This window comes from Strix aluco, chromosome 6 (genome assembly GCF_031877795.1).
Source record: "Strix aluco isolate bStrAlu1 chromosome 6, bStrAlu1.hap1, whole genome shotgun sequence".
NCBI lineage: Eukaryota > Metazoa > Chordata > Aves > Strigiformes > Strigidae > Strix > Strix aluco.
Genome location: NC_133936.1, coordinates 25,638,414 through 25,656,177, shown reverse-complemented (window position 1 = coordinate 25,656,177; position 17,764 = coordinate 25,638,414). Strand labels below are relative to the sequence as shown.

Sequence of the window (17,764 nt, the reverse complement as noted above, 5' to 3'; positions counted from 1 at the left end):
CTCCTGTGGTCCAGGAGCATTTTATCATTTACATATTTGATGGCACGCTGAAGTGGGTCTGTTTCCTGTTTAATCTGAGGCTGTATCTTGCTGCAAGGGTAACTGACAGTGCCAGAGGACTTGGCAGCTCCTCTCCCTGAGGAGGAGTGGCAGTGAGCCAAGACTGAGGAGGAGTGCCACAGAAGTAAGACTGTGAGTGAGATGAAGGGATACAATCACAGGATAATCATGACCTGGATGGATAGTAATACTGCTTTCCTAATCCATCTTTAAAGTGTGGTAAGGGAGTGGTACCTATACAGTGTTTTGAAGCTAACATGGTAACATTGCCAAGACATTAATCTGCAATTATATTTTGATTTCATGACATCTCTTAATAACAGAGTGACTGTCCAGATCTCCAAGATTAAGTACCTCAAGCTAGAATACTCCGTTACCATCAGTATTAGGATCCCCTTATCCTGGAGATGTTCCTAGAATATCAAGCTGAACAAGTAAAACAACAAGTAAACCATAAAGTTAAGGATGGTCTTTAATAGCAATCATCAAACTTTACTCACTGGCAAAACTTCAGCTGAATGTCTTTATTGATGGCTATGTACGTAAGGAGTAATAGCTCCTGCTGCTAGTGTTACTGCATACATGGGAGACCATATAAAAAAATCCTTAGTTTGGAAAGCTCTTTCTGCTATAGATGCAAAAGACTTCATCAGTATAAAATGCTCTAATAAAGGATCCCCTTTTTTTTTTTTTTTTAACACTTGGATGAGATCATTTGTCATAATAAATCTCACTTCTGGACAAGATAGAGACTGACTGGAGACACAAGCATAAGTAATGGCAGGAGTGAAAGACCTTTAGAAACTTCTCTGCAGCCTCTGCCCCATGTGAGAGGAAAAATTTTCTGAGACACACACCTAGCAGCATGGACATTTAAAAATAAAACACAGTGGAAACCCCACCCAAACCATATGCTCCCCTACATACACACTTCCTCAGGAGAGGAGAATGAAGCAAAGATGATGGATGTTACTCTTGTCAGTTAATGTGCTACTCAATGGAGTTTAGATGCTATGGGGATGAAGGCAGCTTAAGAGCTTCTATAGACTATGAAAGAATAATTCTATCACTGCCAAAGCATGTAACACCTGCTCACACAGGGATTCTGACATCAGAAAGAAATTTTCGGCAAGGTCATAAAAAAGCTTCACATTAGGGGAGCTCAGATATGATGATTAAAAAATCATTATAAAAGCACATTAAATAAAAAATCATAATAAAAATTTACTATCGTGATGAAAGTTAGGTAGAAAATTAGGCCATTAATCTTCCTCAAATGAAGAAAGAAACAACCTAGCTGACATGAAACACCTTATTAGAATAAGCCATCTTTAATTAGTTAATGGAAGCCAACTTACAATGTGTTTATTGGTCCATCCCTTATTTACTAATATTTATGGACTTGAGCCTGCAAAGCAATTTTTTTATGAGACAGTGATGCCTGGTACCAGTACATACAGTGGAAGAAAAAAGACCAGCCACTCCCATTCGCTATAGGAGCCAGTGAGGATACCTCAGCGTTGTTAGGATGGAGTCCTTCTCTGATGCTCCTTGGAGAGACTCTGTTGGAAACAGAGCAGATAGCTTTTTAATTAGTCAGATGAGGAAGGGGTAGAGGGAACTGAATCTAAACTTTCCACATGCCAGAAAAATCTTCTGATCCATGAACTGTGATATATATGGGGAGTGTTAAAAACAAAAGGACACACAAAATGGAAACACCTATGTATTTTTTTAAAAAGACCCCATAAGCCTGCTCTCCTGAGTGTTTCCAAGTGATTGGAGGTAGGTGGCCCTAGCCAGCATGCTGATGCTGGAGATCCTATCTGGACATGGCTGATTCTCATTTGCTCTTCCAGACATTGATGTCCTGCATACGGGTTTGAGGTACCAGGTCAGAGCCCGTGAAAGCCCCCCCACTCCTCAGTGTCATACGTTCTTTTGGTTCTAGCCCTAGTCCTCTGGGAGTTTAAACATCCTCGTTGTCAGTGCAAAACTCTCACATCCGTTTCAAATTACACAGGAAGATGACCATTTCATTAAATGCTTCAGCGAGATTTATAGAGAGCCCTAAATGCACTTTGTGACTGATACGGGACACTAATTCCCCTAGGTTTTGTTTTTAGAAAAGCTTACGCTGTTATTACTTCTCTGGTCAAAGGTTACGCTTCCTGCCCTCCATCAATGCAACCAGCATGTAAGTGTTTTCAGATATTAGTCAGATCACCTTTTTGCAAGAACCATATTCATGAGTATCTGCCTGTAAGAGTTAGCAAAATTATGGCCTTATCAAGAAGACACATCTGAATCTTTCCAGTAGTCAGGACTAACTGTATACTTTCATAGTTTGAAAAATTGTGGGAGTCATTTTAGTGTACATGTGTCTACTCATACAATTATCATCATCAAACATCATACAGGTAGACCATATCACAAATTTTAGAAATTGTGTAGCAATAACCACCATTAATAAACCCTACAAAATAAGCAGAAACACGTATTTGTCCCAGAAGTGTCTGTATGGCGTGGCACTGAATCCCTTCTGGTAAGGGGATAAGACAGTAAGTCTGCAGGAGCAGGAGAACTCCAGCATGACAGTTAACACTCCATGTTTAACAAGATTTTTTTTTTAAAGTAGCTACTTGATCATTTGTCTCTACTACTTGCTCTAGTTCTTTTCTTATTAGATGTTCAACTGTAAGAGTTCATTGCAGCACAAACCCAGTGTGATTTAAATACCAGGGGGAAGATGCTCTGGAGCTGGGCTACAGTTCTTAGACATCCACATCATCTCAGTTCATGTCTCTGGTGTGGTTTGAAATAATGTCCACTTTGCAGACTGCTCGTGTTAGCTGAGTAACAACCTCACTCTACCTCAGCTTGCACCATCTTGAGAAAAACAGCATCTTTCTGCCTTCTCTTTTGATTCCCTGTCCAAGCTGGTGCAGCACATTTTGTGCTGAGTTGTGAAGAATATTTCCTTCTCTTCTCTACACACATGAGGTAAGTAAGTCCCTCTGAGTAAATAAGACGTCATGACAAAATCTACCTTTATGCAGAGGTGGTAGTAGTTCCCCCTTCTAATGAACTTTTTTAAGGTAACTAAACAAACCTTTCCAGGCCCATCTACTCCACTAGCCACCTCACATTCTTCATCCCTGTTTTCATCTTTGTTTCTTCAGATAAACCCTCCAATCTTACATGATTCCCCTGGGGCAAACTTTGAAGGTCAACTAATTTAGCAGAGTGAAGTTTAATTTGCTGAGGGAAGGGATTATTAATTTGTTCTGGTTCCTTTTGTTGATTTTCCAGGTTTTCTATATACCAGTCACAGATGCATATGCAAAGGTCCAGGAAATATTAGTTTCAAATATCTGAAACATGTATGTTGAAATGAAAATGTTGAAATGTAATACTCATTTTCTCTTTGGGGATTTTTTGGTTTTTTTAATTCTGTGTGTTTCTGCTAGTGTCAGTTTGCTGATCCTAGACATCATTGCTGGCATGAGCAGATCACGATCATCAGCTCTGATGTTCTTTCCTCAAAACTCAGACAGCACCTTAAAAAAAAAAGAGGAATTTATATGAAATTAACTCCAAAAAGCATTATATGTTATGGAAAATATTTTGGGGCATGTAGTGTGGTGAACTTAAGTCCTGATAGGACTTCAGCTGTCAAGCAGCCAGTAAAGACTTCCAGTACCTTATGAAGTTGTGTCTGATGTAACCATTAAACTTCCAAATCTGTGATACCTATCAAAGTTATAGACAAAAGATTATCCCAAAGAGCAGCCTCAGCTTTGCCTTGTGTATGTCTACAGGCTCACTGTGGCAGAGCCCATTGCTAGAACAGGGCCTTTGGTGGGTTACAGTGAAATTTGGGTTAGAAAGCAGAGCTGATGCATGGAGGTAAATTGCAACCTGGTGTGTTCTGTAAGTTTTGTATTTTGCTTGATTTCTAGGACTGTGAGACTGTTTTTTCCCAGACGGTTAGCTCTTCAAAGCAGAGACACTGTCTTTGCAGGTACTCGCTTGGGGCTTCATATGGCATGGCCCCCGTGCTACAAGTCTTTATTTCAAAACAGACAGTATATGACAAATTAGCTGCTTGATTATCCTTTACTATGTCTCCATAAGAAGCAATGTGGATCTCTGTGCAGAGCACAAGGAGGAGCAGCATGCAGGGCGGCTGCCCTGGCTGTGACCATGAGCCCCATGGGCTCTTAGGTGCAGCAGTAAGTCACCTTTCAGTGTGTGACTGCTGTGGAGAAAGTCAGGTGTCTTTTTAAGTTTTACTAGTAGCGATGCTGCAGGTTTAATGCACTTATTGATGCCTAACCAGTAGCATGTACCTCCTCTGAACACAGGCTAGGCATGTCACATACACCACTCAAATAATTTTTTTTTCCCAGTTTTCCAGTTTTTATTCTTACACCAGCTTTTCCTGGTCCAGAGGCAACCAGCACAGACCTGAACAGTACCTCAACCTCAGGGTAGCAGTGATAGAAAACACACTGTAGATTTGTCCTTCAGCCACTGCTGCTGCTTTTATTATGATAATCCCTGAGGATCCTAGGATATTAACCACAGGAGAGCTGTAGGTACAGTATCACTGATGCTCTCTCTGCCATGACTACAGAATTTGGCCAATACCTATGGAAAAAAACATGATGTTGATGATGTCAGCTTCTAAAAGCATAGTGACAGTATCAAAGATTCAGTGTTAATGATCTATAAGCATACCTTACAGACAAATAAGAATTTAACAAAAAAACTCACTCATTACAATTTTTTTGTAACTAAAAGTATGAAAATACTGTATTGGTTGAAGGGAAGACACGAAAACATTGTTTTGTTTCATCAACATGAGCATGGATGAGAAACCTGCAAATAATAACAGCTGAAAGAAAAGCCAGCAAGTCTATTTCCAGGGAGAGGTAAGACTTCCAAACATTCAAGTTCAGATGTGAACTTGTGTGCATTTGAGACTGCAGAATTCAAAAAAGAAAACTTTGTGTAAGGGAAGAAATAGAATATGATATAGCTGGACCTGATTCCAGCTCAGAAATTCCATAGGAAGAAGGCAACAAATGTTCTGCTGCAAGAGGAATATTTGGGGCTTACCACAAATACTAAATGACATCAGTGTTTTCAGTGCTGTGTTGACAGAAGTGCCAGTTGCTCTGAGTTGTATTTGCACGCCTCATGCTTGTCATGGTGTATCACTACACAGATGTTTTGCACACACAAAAAAGGAATTTCTTTAAAGTCATCTTTTTGAACTATGTTTTCAGAATCACAGACTTGCAATAAAACAGAAATGGTTTTGAAGTGAAAAGTGAATATGGCTAAGAATTTTTTGACTCGATACTCTACCTGACTTCTTGAGTCATACTTAATTCCGCCTTAATTTTTACACAGCAAAAGAGGTCAAAAGATTTTCTGGGCTGAGTTTTACAGTTTGCAATTTTAGAAGCAGCACTAAAACACAGCTAACTGTAGCAATTCACTATTCTCTATTTTAAGACCCTTTTCTGCCAAACATGTTTCCCATGAAATAGTTTGAGATCACCATCCTTTATGACAGTTTAGATTACTTTTGTCTCTGATGGTTTCATAAAGTTGCCCACATCAGCTTGTAAGCAAGCATTAAGTTCATTTGTTTGTGGGTGTTTTTTTCCTTGATTTCTCCACTACTCCATATAAACTCTTGTACTGTCCTTACCGCACTATCTGAGAACCACCCAAAAGTGCGTCAAACAGCATGACTAACATTTCACATGTGGTTTGTTCTTTCTTCAGTCCTCTCCTTGGGGAGAAAATTGCATGCATAATGGAACATTTTGCTTTGGCAGAGTTTTATTGTTTAATTGTTGCTTTTTTTAAAAAGTCTATGGCATGTGTTTATTTGAAAATTGAAGAATTATGTCTTGTACTTAGAGCAGAAGTTGATGATATTTGTGCTGATGTTTGCTACTACAAAAGCTCATTCTTGTCTGACTCTTGAAGTTTTGGGTTCTTCAAACCCAAACATTGTCCACATAAAGACATGGCTTAGTGTCTGAACCTTCACTAGCTATCCTCTAGGAGTCAGGATAGGCAATAGAGAACAACCTTGGGTTACTACTAATCTTTCCATGCCATCCTTTCTGATAAATATGAAAGTATTGGGGGATCTCCTTTTGGTTCTTAACATTGTGTCTGCTTGGTATGTCAGGCTTCTGTTCCATATTCTGCAAGCACCTTGTGAGCTTCTTTTGAAGCAATGTATTGATTTTAAAATTGCTCTCTTGACTTCTTCATCATTGTCCATTTTTATTTAATTGATTTTCTTTCTACATAAGCTTCTGGAGGCTCTGTGAAGTAAAAGGGGAAAAAAAGGCAAACAGCAACCAACAGCTGGTTTCTTACTTCTAGTTAAAGGTCCCATGGCATTTCTCAAGGATAAACTGATAGTGCTAATCTTCTAATCAAATTCTGTTTAGTTAATAATGTTTTCATCCCCTGTATCTAAACTATGGCTGGATCTATGGCATCAGTATTCTATTGTGTTGTGTCTTTACAGCATATTGCATGATGTTGCTATGTGTTGTTAAAAAATTTTATTGCTGTCCTCTTAGGGATTGTTTATGCCAGACAGAGCAGCTAACATGCACATGTTTGTGTGTACAGCACCCACACACATTCTCACTCATACATAGTCAGTAGTCAGTAATAAAAGCACTTTGCTGCTAAATAAATTGAAAATAGTTTTAATGCAATAAATGTCCAAGCAGGATTGATTCTGTGTATTTTATAGCATCTGCTATTGCTCTCTGTTTTTAAGCTACTAATATGTTCAAGTCTGCATAATGTTATTTCCAGATGCAATACTGGAGTTTGTCTGAGAGTGCCAATATTGGCTTGTTTCATTTAGTATTAAGTTTAGGCAGAGATTAACCACTCAGTATGTGAACAGCATCTTGTAGTCTACGTTTCTGATGTATATGTGTGTTATTTTCAGTCACTTGTATCCATTTTCTATCAACTGCAGAAAAGGTCTGCCTTCTATTCCTTGAATTTAGTGAAAACTACTAAAGCTCAACATCAAAGGTCAAATGTAGGTGTTACAAGGACAGTGATGACTGTGAAAACCTACTAAACTGACTCTGTAGTGGGAGAAACACCTTCTTGCCCCCTTCTTTGATTTCTGTTACATCAGAGGAGCATAACATGCAATTATTCCGTATTTACTCTTTCTATCTAGTTCATTTACAAACATAAGGCACAAGAAAGCAGTGATTAGCGTATATAGGTATGGAAAGACATGTTACCAGTTAATGTAATGAAGCAGCATAATTCATTCTTTTCTGTCTACATTATGTAGAGGGAAGCAAATGTGCATTAATCATGCAGAAAGCAGGAAATTGAGATGTATGGAAGGGAAGAGTGATATGATACATGAACCCATCCCCCAGCCTCACAATGCTGCCAACAGGTCCAGTTTTGAATAATGTATATTTTGACAGACATGTCATTTGACAGGCAGGGCTGACCAGAAGGGATGTAAGGAAGCAGCTAGTTATTAGCAAGAAAAAGGAGGGAACAAAGAGTTATTACATCTAATACAAAGTAATACTGACCCGGTTAGCATCCACTAATGCGGAGGTGCTGGCTAACTGACAGGTTTCAGAGAGCAGCCATCCATGGGGAGTCATCAGCAAGCACTGATGTTTCTGGTGAGTGGTACATCCTGCAGGGATTGCTACCAAGGCTACCAAGGCTTCCCGACAGTCCTGCTCTGCATGATTCCTGCGTGGAGAGACATGGACAGGGCAAGGTGGAGGGGATCACTTGTCCCTTGAGAGAAGTGCGGGTCCCAGGCTTGTAGTCTGCTTCCCATCTCAGGAGAATCTGTCTGCAGTTTGTCCTGGGACAGAAGCAAAGTTCAGTCTGCAAGATGCTACCTGTGCAAAGAGCAAGGGTGCGGGCTCGACAGCCTGCTGGGGCAAGGGCAGCCAAGGGGCAAAACTCGTGCTGAGAGTAGAGAAGCAGAGACAGCTCCCAGCTCTTCCACTCATCGTGTGCAATGTGTACCCATGCTGTGCACGTCCACATGGCTCACAGAGGGAGACAAACTCATTCTAAATCCGCTGTGCCAAGCGAAGCAGCACTTGTGCATTTCTCCCTAAAACTCTGGCTCCTGGGGTGCAGGACCAGCTTGGCACTCGCTGTGCCAAGGCAAGCAAGACAAAAACCCCGAGCCTGTTCAACTGGTCCCCGTCAGAGCCGTATCTTGGCATCCTTCTTCTGTCACCCTTTCCCCAAGGCACAGCATCATGGCAAGGCCAGAGAAGCAGTATCTGGGGTGCCACTGCACTCCAGGCTCCTCCAAGAAAGGGTGGCACATCCCGGAGAGCATTAGTGCTGCTTTGACAGGCCTGAACTCTTGGTTCCTGAGATCTTTGGCAGGGCCACCACTCCTTCACAACACACTGTTTTGCAGAGGGAAAACAGGAGCTGAGTGGGAGCTGGTCCCTACCCCCGTATAGCTTCATTTTAGTCCCTCTTCTGTTGTCAGTGGTGCAGGCTGGTGGAGGTGACATGGGAGTGAAAATCATGACCTTTGCGATCACAGCACTGATTCGTGGGCTCTGGTATTCTGCACTGGTCAAGGCAGATGTTGCTGAATGGGCCCACCATATGCTTCTTAAATTTCAATTCACAAAAATGCTGCATATGACATGTATATATACTTTTATATACATATATACATTTATACATACTTTGAATGGAATAAAGTCATAAAAATTATTAAGATTAGACATAAAAGGAAAATCACAGAAAAGGCAACTCCAGCTGATGTTCACCAGCCTAGCATGCTCAATGCTATTTTTTTAGCTGCTTCCTATTTTCCACAAGTTGTCACTTAAGGAAAGTTAAAATAATTTTTCTTTATTATAAGTCTCATAAAAAATGATCACTGTTTATTTCATTGCTGGTTTATTTCCTTTTCTCCTCTCAGCTCTGTTTTTTTATACCTGTCTTGATTTTAGATTTAGTTTGTGGGAATTTATTTTGCTTTTCCATTTCCCCAAATTCCAAAGTGCTTTATACTTAAAAGAAATCAGATAGATACTTCCAAGGTAAAAGATATTTATCTTGCCTAGGTAGTCTCATACTCAGGCAAATAACATGTAATAAAAATAAATTCATATGGAGAAAAATTATGCATATGAAATCGTAGGCATAAGCATTGGGTAACTCTAAGCCCCTGTGCTGGCTGTAGGTAACAGATTTTTACATTTACTTTGTTATTAATTATTTTGGGGCTGTTAACTGATAGCTGTGGTTCAGTTTAATGACACACAAGACTAAGATCTGTTACTTTCCTTGATTTTGATCGTTCTGCTCTCCTTTCTTTGTTCCCATTCTCCCCTTAGGTTTCCTCACACCAGGACAAAATCTGCTGGTCTCTATTGTTCTGCTATGGAAAAATTCTTTTGCAAGAGCTCCTGGATGATATTTCCAGTCACTTTCTTACCACGTCATTTTGTCTCCAGCTGCCAGAAGAAATTTGAAATGCATCATAGTCACTACTCAAACTGATAACATGTGAAAGGTCCAGAAGAAATTGTTTATAAAATTTCCAACACAGTATGTCTTGTAATGCTGCTCTGTGTCATGTTCCATGGTTTTATGTCCTAATCTGACATTATGAGATTACATAATGCATTCGATCTTTAAACAAGTATTACTTTGAAATGTTTGACAGAGTTATGGCACTTCAGGTATTATTTCTTATTATGGACAGATAGGTCAAATCTGCAAACAATTTAATGGCCATACATCGCCACCCTTGTCAAATCAATCCTCCTAGCAAATGTGCTATCAGCAGTAGGAACATTTAGAAGCCTAATCCTTCAAGGTGCTAAACATACCGGTCCTCTTAGCTCCAAGTGGAGCTGAAGGCTCTCAGCACCTCGCTGGAGAAGGGCTCCAATTAGACTACTTTTATAGTAATCCTGAATGCATGGACTTCCTGCACGTATATTAGGATTCAAACTGCCCTTCAGATTTACTTCATTGAAACCTGAGAAGAAGCTATGCAACCGTGGACTAAAATGGCTCCATATGCTTCTTGGCTCCAGTATGTGCTGAGGATTTCTTTTTTTCTTTCTCTCAGCTGAGAATGCTGCTCTCAGTTCTGCTGAGCTTAAGAGAAATGTGGTGTTCTCATTAACACTTTAACCCTGATCCCAAATAAATTACCTCACGCCACCATTTAGCTTAGCAGCAGCAGGCAAATTGAAAGGATCTGAGGTGTCAGAAGGGGACCAATCTTGACCCCTGAATCCTAGGAAAGAAGTGTTTCCTTGTTTAAAGAGTTGGAGGAGAGAAAAGTGCCTGAAGTGCACACAACCTCATGGAGCAAACATTGATATGATTAATCCTCAAATAGGTTGTCTGAAGAAGGTTTGACAGATCTGCCAGCTTCCTTTGTTGGAGCACTGGCCTTGTGCGTCTGTACACTAGCTGAAGTGCTGTTCGTATGGGGAGACCGTCAGTCTCTCATTTTATCTGGCTTGCTGTGTAACTCAAGGGGACTTCCTCTCTGATTCATCCAAACAGAAAAACGTCCTAATGAAGGAAAGAAAGATTATGCTAAGAGCCAGATGCTGGACCTGTAAGATTTCTAGGACACTTCTACTTTTTTGAAAGTGTCATGGAAAGAGCAGCTTTCATTTCAGGGAACCGTCACAACTGCCATATTCCTGCTTCTCCCCAAAGCTGCCAGTTTCATATCTTCTCCCTGAAGACATATCGCAATATCTATTTTCTGATGTGCTGTGAAAGTCATAAGGCACTTTCACCCCCTCTCTGCATAGTGCCCAGGCCAGGAAAGCGCACCAAGGAGACAGCCGGTGCAAATGGCAGCAGATTTCACCAGACTCAGCACACGCATCCTGGCCCCATCTATCTCCCCACTGCTTAACCAACACCCTTTGGACATGTTTCTCTGCGAAACATTCCAGATAGACAATGCCGGGCTGAGGGAGAAGGAGACAGGGTCATGACCAAGAAGTTTGAGAGGGAATGCGTGCGCCTGGGAGGTGATGGGCGGTGCAGTATGTTCCCTCAAGCCTCATGCAGGTGCACTGAATAAATCAGCCCCAGATTGCTTCAAAGTATGCATGAAATTTTTTGTAGCCAGGGGAGCATGTAGTAAGGGTGTCTGGGAATGAAAGGAGGGTCAGCACTAGCTCTGTATCATTACAAAAATTAACAGTCTAAATCAGGGATTATACAGTGATTGTAGGGAGTCTCAGCTGGTCTTAGACCACCAGCTGAAAGAGGAAGATGATCAAAATGCAGCTCTGGAATTGGACTTTGTTCTTAAGCCAGAGTTAAGAGGAATAAGACCTCTGAATACACTGACTGCAAATGATGATTTGTTTCTGACTCTGCAGAGCCCCGCTGTGAAGAGCCCTGGAGCCATGACATATAAAAAAAGGAAGAAAAGACTTTTAAATTGGCACAGAGAAAATAAATTCCATGTCCTAATGCTGACATATGTAAATTTTTTTTTCCAGAAGCCACTAAAATAAATGCTGTAAATAAATAGTTTTAAATATTTCTTTGCTGTAATATGGTGTCCCTGCTTGCTAGGAAGGCAAATCAATATGCACTTATTCCATATAAATATTTGAATATTCCAATATAAAAGTTCATTTTATAATAACAGATTACTGGTGAAGTAGCATTTAGCTGTAATACCACACTGGTGTTGAGTAGTGATGTCAAAGCTGATTTTACCATTTGATGAGGATGAATCAGCACTAAGTGAGTAATATGAAAATACCTTTTGTAGGACATTACATTTATGTAATTCCTCCCCGTTTACTTCTTTCTTCTGAAGTATTGTTCATTGTGTTTTCTTCTTGCTATCCCAGTTTATTACAGCAGTATGAACTCCTTGTATTTTGACTGAGTCTGTGTACAAACATGCATGTACACACATACTATCTTTAAGCTGATTTGAATAACTTTGACTCATGAATAAGAGTCTCAAGAGTGCTCAGTAAGTCTTAGTAAAGGCACACTGTAAAAACAGAGGAATTTTCTTATTAAATATTTCCTAATTTGTTCAATAATTCTGTTTTCTTTTAGGAAATCCATAGGCACACTGTAAAAACAGAGGAATTTTCTTATTAAATATTTCCTAATTTGTTCAATAATTCTGTTTTCTTTTAGGAACTCCATAGGAAGGGACAGTTCAGAAATGAGTGTAGTGAAATTAGAGCATTTTGTTACTGTTTCTATTACACAGAAAGATTGATCATCTTATTTCTGCATTTCTCTTATAGGTGTTGGCATGGTTAAAATCGCCTCACATTTATAATTATGAGACGATGGTTTGAATTGTTTATTGTTCTCTAAAATCTTAATCAGAACAGTTGAGATTTGCTGTGTCTCAAAATTATTTTCTTAATCAACTAAAAATGTTTAAGCATTTCTAATAACAAGTTGAGAGAAAAATAGGTTAGTTTGTTCCTGTTAAAAAAAAAAATTAAACAGATGTCGATAAAGTTTTCCATACATTCTCCCAGGAAAGTTGTGAGGATACTTGTTCTGCTACTCTGCCACTCTGTTCCTATTCTTGTGAAAAAATCTACCACACTTAGCAAAGCCTCCAACTAAAACAGGATAAAAATACCGCCATAGTAAACCAGTAAAGAAATTCAGTTTGTATGAGCTTAGAGATTCAGTAGTGTTCACATCTCTGCAGATGCCACTCCACTAGTCACTCACGGCGCCTGTGTCTTGGCAAAAGCATCATCTCTGGGACACAAGCAAGTGTCTCCTGCACAGTGGTCACAGGGCCCAGCCCTGTGGTGCAGCTGCATTTTATACAAGCTATAAATTATTTAGAAAAGTATATTTTTAATAAAGAAATCTATTTGTTACAATAAATTGAGAATTTAAAATTTTTATTCTCAAAAATGAGGAACATGATATCATACTGTTTATGGTTTAATCCTGTATAAATAGTACTCCAAATTGTGCATATGTACCATCTTCAACTAGCAGAGCACTATGGTGTGTGTTTAATTTTAAGCATATAAGTAACTTCCATGGAAGTCAAAGGGAATTTTTAAGTGTCCTTTGAACATTCTGCCAAATATGACTAGATATCCAAGGAGTACCTCGGTCAAGTTAACTTGCGTCCCCTTAAATATTAAAAAAGCAATTACTTTAAAGTTATATACACAGGTACCATTTCTACAATTGCAATGATCCGTAACAGCAAGATATATCCCATGGGCTTGAGGAAATGTTTGGCAGTTGGGATTCTCTGCATGTTATGCAGTCGGACAGATTATCTAATGTTTTAGGCCATACAAATCACTGAGTCCTAAGCCTATGATGACTGTAAGTGAGAAACAATTTAGTATGTAAGTGCTTTTCCACTCACAAATAACCAGAAATACCACTTCACAGATATATTCAATAGAACTGAGCCATGTGATTAAACTTTATCTTTCCTTTTTCTTTGTATGATCTACTGGTTTAAATATTTAAATGACTGCTAACAGTTTAATATAGGTTATCTTGATCACACAGAAATAGGATATGATTAAGTTCCTCGGTGTACTTGTCTGCATCAGCTCTCACATACCCACTTACAAAGGCTATTGTCTGAACTCCTGAAAACAAGATCTCAATGAGGGGTTTCTTTTGTTGGCTAAGTAGCTGTGTTTCTTCCTGGGGAAATGTGGAAGTGCATGTATACCCTAGGGAGAATTTCCTAAGAGCTGCATCAGCAAGAAGTTTGCCTTCTAAATTTCCAGATAGCTGAAGCAAAGAAGGACCAACAGAGAGTCACAGCCTCAGAGCTGCTGGCAGGAGGCAGGCACTGGAGTCTCTAGTCCAGCCTCCTGCTCGGATCAGGCCTATTGCCATCTCCAGATCAGGCCAGCCATGGCTTTGTATAGTCAGGTCCCAAGACCTTCAAGGATGAAGATCTGACAGCCTCCCTGCTCTGGTGCCACACCACCTCCAGGGGCAACATCGCAGTGCTGGTATTCAGCAATGTGCTCAGCTAGAGCCGAAAGCCCAAGGAGGTCGCTGCCAGGTGGCTTAATGGAGGTTTGTAACTTATTTATATTCAAATTGTCTACTGGCTCCCAAAGAGAAGTAGCAAATGGGAAACCAGGACCAGGCTGGCTTGTCATTTTTGTTGCCTTAGTTTTGTCTTTTCTGAGACTTTTACTTACTAGTGGAGGTCTCCCAAAAGCAGAAAGCTTTGCCACAGAAGCAGCCTTGGACACTGCACTTGGAGTGGGGTGAGACAGATGAGTCTCACATGTGTTAAAGAGTCACACTGAAGTACTTCTACAGCTCAGTCCAGCATCACCTGGCGAGAGGTGATATGAGCCATGTAGAGCAGATTCTAGTCTGGAGTTAATTCCATTTAGCTGTTGTGATCCTGAAGGGCTTAGAAATGTAAGCATTACATTCAAATGTGATGCTGGAAGCAGGTTGTTGCTTGCAAGTTTGTGTCAGCCCACAAGCCTGCTACAGCTTGTGAATTTAATTTTAGCTCTGGAACTTGCTTCAGTTTTGTAAGGTTACTGAAATCCTGAGAGAAGCCAGATTTCTTACATGCAACAAGAATAGCACGACAGTGTTTTCTTAAGAATTAACACCCCCCCCCCCAAAAAGTGCCCCCAACACCAAGGGCTTGAACCAGGTTTTCCCACCTGTCAAACACATGCTAGCCCATGACTATTTGAGAGCAATTACTCCCCACCCCTTTCCTTCCAGCAGCTCTAGTGTAGCTATAAGGATTTAATTAGTGAGTTTTTCCCAGCTCCAGAAACCAGGAGACACAAAGAAGGCCAGGAGCCGAAGTTACTTGGTGCTGTGGTTTATACTGTGTCCTGCTTTGCTTTGTCTCTGCTGCCCACGTTGTCAATAAAACAAGAAAACTGTTTTAAAAGTTACAGCAGTATTGGTTTGACTAACAGCCTGCTCCTTGCAAAGTATTTCTATTTGAGCTTATTGAACATTCATTATGTATCAGACACTCAACCTTGTAAAATTGATCCAGGAAAGGCTCGCCGCATCAGCCAGGCTCCTGCCTTGCTGGTTGTGTGTTGAGGAGTGCATTGCTTTTGCTTCCATGTTCAAGCAGATAGTGCAGCAAACGCTCTCTGAAGCAGCCTACCAGCGTGGGCCCAATAATAGCTCTTTTCCTGACCATTAATTCAGACATCATGCAATCAGTCAAATGAATCTGTCCTCCTTTGCGGCTCTTGTGGAGATTGCTGTCCTCTCAGCTCCAATGAAAGGGACCCCGACTCGGTAGCCTGTGTCTTCCTTTAATTAGAGCCGGTGATAACCCATGGACGGGCTCATTTTGCCAACAGCCATATATCACACGGCCATCGCTGCCTGGCACCAACAGATTGCTGTCTAAAAGCAGAGCACCTTTGATATGAAGACAGCGAGCATGGGAACACCCCGTGAGACCACAAATATAGCTCTTGCAGCCCTCCCCTCTGAGGCTCTCCCACACAGCCTGGCTGGGTTTTCATGTGATTCCCCAGCTTTTATTTTGATCCCATGTCAGAGCTGAAAGTGGCATGTCGGCCTTGAAAGAGTCCTTTGAAAATGTCTGTGTAGGCAGTCTCATCTCAGCGCAAAGCTTAACTGCTCCAGAGCAATGTGCATTTTAAGGAGAAACAGCTTTGGCATTCCATCAACTTTCCTCTGTTTGTTGCTGCTGCATATTTTATGCCACCACCATATTACAAAATGAATACTCCATATTACAAAATTAATGTTGGAAATATTTCCTCTGCATTTTATGGACTTTATTTGTGCTTTGTTTTCACACGATTGTCTTACTTTTGTCTCTAGAGAATTAGTAGTATTATTATCAAGGGCAAACAAGCCTGGAATTAATCTGATTTAATGTTTAATTATTACTTATGATGGTTTTTAGATTACATACCAGCATTGTAGAATGCTCTTTTACAAGCTAGAACAGAGAGATGCACAGTAAGCTGGGACACTGGGATTACTCTGAGACCTCATCAGTGAGGTTTTTCAGCATTAGCATCAGCCATTGCATGTTGTGAGGTTTAGTTTAAATTGCCATTGCTCTAATCAAGGGAGCAGGCACAACACTTGGACAGGAAGCTGAAAAAATAATAAAAATTTTAAAGCTGAGCTGACAGCACCCACCTGGATAATTTTGTACTGAACACAGCTCAGGCCTCCCAGCCTTCCTCTTTGGCAGCAGTTGTCTAGAAGGTTATGCTGAGCGACTGCTATGAAAAGGAATAAAAAAGGAGCTGAAAGAAGATTACTCCACATGTGTTTAGTATCATCTGTATAAGGGCGATGGAGTATTTCTGTGGCTTCTTTTGAAAGCTGATAGGGTTGGGTTTCCCCTTGAGCATACCTGGCTGCCTTGCCTGCAGCAATCCTGAACAGTACAGATGAAATTTTGGCCTTTCTGAAGTTCGCGGATAAACTGCAGTTGGCATCAGTGAGAGGGAGGGGGTGAGACTCTGATTTTCCCCTAGTCTTTGCTTTCTGCCTGCCCTGGGAGCGACGGCATGGATCTGGCTATGTCAAAAATCCCCTTGGCAGGAGGCACCTGCACGAGCTGGGCAGTGGCAGCCCAGCCGCCTGCCTCGCTCTGCAGTGGTGAATTTAGGAAAAGGATGCACTGAGGAGCCCTGTGCCAGCGAGACGGAGCCAGCCTGGCACACAGCAGTGCTGAGATCTGCTTTGAATGCTGAGGATGACCTGAAGATGTTCAGTGCAGGCCTGTGAGCAATCCCTTCCTAGGACAGTGACAGTGCACAAGCAAAATAGGGTGGTCTTCCCAGTGTAGGGCTCTGCAGTAGGGGAGTGTACACAAGATAATCTTTTGAGAGCATTTCCAGGCTTCCTAATGTGTGTATGCAGTGAAACCCTGATGCTCAACACCATGTAGTCATCAAAATCAATAGCAGGGCAGCACCATCCTGTTAAAGATGGGCTTGCAGGCCCTGCGGTAGTGCTGTCTTCAGCAGGGTTAAGTTGTCTGCATTATTCCAGAGTGGGGAGGGAGTTGGAGCTGCATCCTCAGGTCTAGCAGGGTTGGAAATACTCAATTTCTACTCCCTTTACTCAGAAGAAAAAATTACTTTTATATTTCTCTTTTTCTGTTCTTTTTTTTTAACTTGAAGAGTGATGATAATAGTGGAGCTAAAGGGTGACTAAACATTGAATGCAAATTGTTTAATTTAAAATAGGGCTTATAACCTCCCGGCAATTTCCAGACAAATTGTTGCTAAAAACTCCTTATTAAACATTGCTTATTGTTGTCCATATTTGAAATTTAGTTTACATAAAGATTTAGGGGTAGTGCTAAATAATTACATGGCAGGATAATCTGTTCTTCTTATAAATGGTTATAATCATCTAAAAAATCTATCCATGGAGTAGTTCAGGAACAACTATTCTTCAGCAGCTATTTTGGGTCAACTCAATGCATAGTCTATTAGAGGTATTACTTCTGCTGCAGAGTAATGAATCATATTTGCAGTCAGGAAGTCACTTGTGTAATTGTCACTAAATATAACGAATACAGGGCTATTTAAAGGATTTTGGGACAGTCTGATGTTCTGGAAGATGCTGTTTCTCTGGAGAGGAAGGGTAGAAG

The 17,764-nt window shown here is 40.6% G+C and overlaps 1 long non-coding RNA gene across 1 annotated transcript in view; it reads right to left on the bottom strand.

Moving 5' to 3' along the window:
* Positions 1-514: 514 nt before the first annotated feature.
* The window catches only part of LOC141924966 (uncharacterized), a 28,184-nt gene continuing 10,934 nt past the window's right edge, over positions 515-17,764 (bottom strand). The window contains exons 2-3 of the long non-coding RNA XR_012623712.1: positions 7,683-7,851; positions 515-3,620 (exon numbers count right to left, since the gene is read on the bottom strand). This is a non-coding gene — a long non-coding RNA (uncharacterized LOC141924966). The remainder of the gene's footprint in view (positions 3,621-7,682; positions 7,852-17,764) is intronic.